This window comes from Babylonia areolata, chromosome 4 (genome assembly GCF_041734735.1).
Source record: "Babylonia areolata isolate BAREFJ2019XMU chromosome 4, ASM4173473v1, whole genome shotgun sequence".
Classification (NCBI taxonomy): domain Eukaryota; kingdom Metazoa; phylum Mollusca; class Gastropoda; order Neogastropoda; family Buccinidae; genus Babylonia; species Babylonia areolata.
Genome location: NC_134879.1, coordinates 54,255,856 through 54,260,855, shown reverse-complemented (window position 1 = coordinate 54,260,855; position 5,000 = coordinate 54,255,856).

Sequence of the window (5,000 nt, the reverse complement as noted above, 5' to 3'; positions counted from 1 at the left end):
ATACATTAACAATCTATAGTTTGTGTAACATCTCTTACCATTTTTAAAAAAAAGAGATTCATACAGAAATATTGCTAAATGTTTCCCAATTTGATTAATTGGGATGAAAGGAGGGGCGCTAACTTGTCTCTTGTGGGGGAAGTTTCAGTATGATTGCGGAATCGATTATGTTCTCAAGTCGTGAAGAGCTGGACACTCCAAAACAAAATGTGTTTCATCCTTAATTGTTCACAAATTATATGAGCGATTTTGTTAGTCTTCAGTTTGACATCTTTTTAAGTGTACAGCAATATCCGAAACACCACATCTGAATTTTAGGCAGTACCTGTTTAATACATGTATTTAAATAAATTGATTTTTTTTTAATGCCTCCATTCTGATTAAGGTTTTAAACGTTCTTTATAATGAAAATCTAGAACTGTTTCGAATGTGATCATTCGATTCCTGCCATCTGCAGTCAAAACATGTTTAAAGCATTAAAAATAAATAAATAAATAAATAAATAAAATTTTAAAAAACCCTATTCACATCTTCCACTTCTTGGTTATCCCATACAAACGGAAATCAATATTGGCTTGAACACACAAAAAACGAATTTTTGATGCCCACGTGCATTTATTTTTACAAGAGAGAGAGAGAGAGAGAGAGAGAGAGAGAGAGAGGACAGACAGACAGAGAGCTTCGATTCAGTGAACAATGAGCTGACCATAAATAGCACTGTTTGTCAATACAGAGGTCTCGTTTGCAACGCACATTTTTCATAGCCGTAAAACAAAAATCCCTCAAAATAGTGGAATGTCTTCAATGAACACGTGTGGGCATATTAAATAATTATGAAAGAAAGAGGGAAAAAAAACAACCTTTACTTTATTCCATGTTTGAGTTTTACAATTTCGTCACAGCATCAGATGAAAACAATCCGTTAGTGATTTTTTGTTCCACGTCAGTACATACCCATTCAAAGGTCATGTACAGATCAAAGGTAAAGACAGATTTATTTTCTCTTAATACTGGAAGCGTAATTAAATGATCTAAGCCAAGATGTACGAAAATAAAGCAACAAATACGTGCGACCACACAGACACAGATACTCCCGTTATGTTGTGTTGTGTTTTGCTATGTTATGCTGTGTGACATAATATTGTGTTGTTTTCTGTTCTGTCGTGTTACATTGTGTTGTGTTGCGTCGTGTCGTATTGCATTGTAGTGTGATCGTGCTGCGTTGTGTTGCGTTGTGTTACATTGAGTCGTGTTGTTTTGCGTTCTGTCCTTGCCATGCGTTGCACTGTATTGCGTTGTGAGAATATGCATGTAGTGAACACTAGAGAATAGCAGAACGAAGAAGAACCCACCCCGTCAGGTATATTAAAAAAAAAAACAAACAAAACCTGCAATGTTAAGAAAAACAGCACTTGGCACAAAAAGTAACAACCACTTCAAGAAAAAAAAAACCCATCAGTTTCATATCCTATGACCTCATCGTAAACCTCCGTTCAAAGACAGCTTCAACAGACCCTTTCCTATTACTAAATGTCAGTGATTGATGAAGGATAAAGATGGCCATGAAAGAATTCAGCTGACGATAATGGTAAACCAGCATTGCAATGCAAGGCCAATGGCCGGGTGACAAGATTAAGGTTCCTTTCAGCGGAAGTCTGGCCAACAGGAAGTGCGTCAGCAGTCCTGATTTCCGAGACAAGACGACTAAAGGCAAAGAAGTCTATTTCCGGGAAATAACGACATACATGGGGAGCAGATGGGGAGGTGAATTGATAATGGTGGAGGAAATCAGATTCGTTCGGTGGATGAGGGGAAAGTGGGAAGAGGTGAACTGGGTCGGGGAGGAGGATTGGGGGTGAGGGTGAGGGAAGTGTGGGTGGGGAAGGACGTGAGGTGGCTGGGCACGTTTGCCAACATTAATTCTTCTTGGTGTGCATCAAGGTTTAGATGAAAATATGTTTAAAAATACGTTTTATGGCATTACGTTTTAGATGAGTATGTATTTACAATACAATTTAGCGTCATGTTTTATGCCAGTATATATTTTAAATACGTTTTATGTCATGCTGTTTGCTTTTCGTTTGTTTTGTTCTGATTGTTGTAGTTGTTTTTCTAGTGAGTGTGTTCTTCACAGACATTTGCCGTCTTTTGCACAAAACCATTTCTCTGAATTGATGAATTTATATTTTATCGAGCGTCAGTCCTTCTCTCATGCATTACAAGGCTGTAGGCTGACTCTTTCACGAAAATGTGAGTGAAACCATACGCCCTAGTAAAAACAATAGGACTGTAAAACAACGAAGAAAGTGAGGGTGGAGGAAGGGAGAGGGTTGATGTGACATTTCGCCGTGGGTTTTAAGTAAGTCTAATCATTCGTTGATGCAGCAGTTGCCATTTATCACCACGTATCTTTTATTTCTGCCCTGAGATGACTGTTTTGCGGTCGAGCTGGTTTGTAATCAGCATAATTCATCTTCTATTCTAATATTGATTGAGCTCAGTGCAACACCAAGGACTGAGCTAGAAACCACAAGGTCGGGAGCTCTGTGAAGTCCCGTGGCTTTTTTTTGTGTGTGTGAATAATTGCTTAGCACTTGGGATGTCTCCCACGTCAGACAGAAGTCTCTGTGTGATGTCGTGTTCAGTTGGAGGTCTGCTCTGTCGCCGGCAGCCAAAACAGTTTTCGTGACTATCATTTTTCCATCACTGGAAGACGACATACAGTTTGTAGGCCGCACCAGACAGACACCTTAGGGGTGTTTGCAGTGACTGGTTGCTTAACCCCTTGATAGCTGAACACTGGCCAAATGAGATTAGTGGGGCATGAGTTTGGAAGGCAGTCACTGCTTTTTTTGTGCGCATAGAGTTGACTTCATCAAGATTTTGCGCCTTATAAATATTATTATTATTAGTAGTAGTATTTTTATGTATTTATCTTTTTTTTTCTCAAGGCCTGACTAAGTGCGTTGGGTTACGCTGCTGGTCAGGCATCTGCTTGGCAGATGTGGTGTAGCGTATATGGATTTGACCGAACGTAGTGACGCCTCCTTGAGCTACTGATGCTGATACTGTGTAATCATCAGTGGTATCATTGTCGTTGGGTTTTTTTGTGGTTTTTTTGTTTGTTTGTTTTTTTGTTTGTTTGCTGCTTTTATTTTTTATTGTTGTTATTGTTGTTGTTTTCTTTTTCTTTTTTTTCTTTCCCTTTTCTTAATACAAAAGTAATGTGATTCCAAGAAGAAGGCGTCCAGATACAGAGTGGTGACGTGACATCATGACCAGTAAGTTTCCGTTTCATTTCAAGGAGGTGTCAAAACGTAACGTGACATCATGACCAGTAAGTTTCAGTTTCATTTCAAGGAGGTGTCAAAACGTGACGTGACATCATGACCAGTAAGTTTCAGTTTCATTTCAAGGAGGTGTCAAAACGTGACGTGACATCATGACCAGTAAGTTTCAGTTTCATTTCAAGGAGGTGTCAAAACGTAACGTGACATCATGACCAGTAAGTTTCCGTTTCATTTCAAGGAGGTGTCAAAACGTGACGTGACATCATGACCAGTAAGTTTCAGTTTCATTTCAAGGAGGTGTCAAAACGTGACGTGACATCATGACCAGTAAGTTTCAGTTTCATTTCAAGGAGGTGTCAAAACGTGACGTGACATCATGACCAGTAAGTTTTAGTTTCATTTCAAGGATGTGTCAAAACGTAACGTGACATCATGACCAGTAAGTTTCAGTTTCATTTCAAGGAGGTGTCAAAACGTGACGTGACATCATGACCAGTAAGTTTCAGTTTCATTTCAAGGAGGTGTCAAAACGTGACGTGACATCATGACCAGTAAGTTTCAGTTTCATTTCAAGGAGGTGTCAAAACGTGACATAATGATATGCAACACCACATCTGCTGTATAAAAACAAGAGGACCAGATGCCTGACCTTTGCACAAATCCCCCGCGCAGGGCCAGGCCTCGACTGCTGTGTAAGCTCCGTTTGACCTCAGTCAGGGGACAGCCCTTCGCTGACCAGCACTCAAGGGTTAATACAGCATCTTCCTTCTTCCAGACAACAATAGTGTCCGCTCCGTGTCAGGTCTGTGCACAACTCTGTTGTCTGCTGCCGGAAAAAAACAACAACAACCCAAACAAAAAAAGAACACTCACCACCAGACCGTGTCATCAGTGCGCTCACTCACCACCAGACCGTGTCATCAGTGCGCTCACTCACCACCAGACCGTGTCATCAGTGCGCTCACTCACCACCAGTGACCGTGTCATCAGTGCGCTCACTCACCACCAGTGACCGTGTCATCAGTGCGCTCACTCACCACCAGTGACCGTGTCATCAGTGCGCTCACTCACCACCAGACCGTGTCATCAGTGCGCTCACTCACCACCAGTGACCGTGTCATCAGTGCGCTCACTCACCACCAGACCGTGTCATCAGTGCGCTCACTCACCAGAGACCGTGTCATCAGTGCGCTCACTCACCACCAGACCGTGTCATCAGTGCGCTCACTCACCACCAGTGACCGTGTCATCAGTGCGCTCACTCACCACCAGACCGTGTCATCAGCGCGCTCACTCACCACCAGTGACCGTGTCATCAGTGCGCTCACTCACCACCAGACCGTGTCATCAGTGCGCTCACTCACCACCAGACCGTGTCATCAGTGCGCTCACTCACCACCAGACCGTGTCATCAGTGCGCTCACTCACCACCAGTGACCGTGTCATCAGTGCGTTCACTCACCACCAGACCGTGTCATCAGTGCGTTCACTCACCACCAGACCGTGTCATCAGTGCGCTCACTCACCACCAGACTGTATCATCCGTGCGCTCACTCACCACCAGACCGTGTCATCAGTGCGCTCACTCACCACCAGTGACCGTGTCATCAGCGCGCTCACTCACCACCAGTGACCGTGTCATCAGTGCGCTCACTCACCACCAGACCGTGTCATCAGTGCGCTCACTCACCACCAGTGACCGTGTCATCA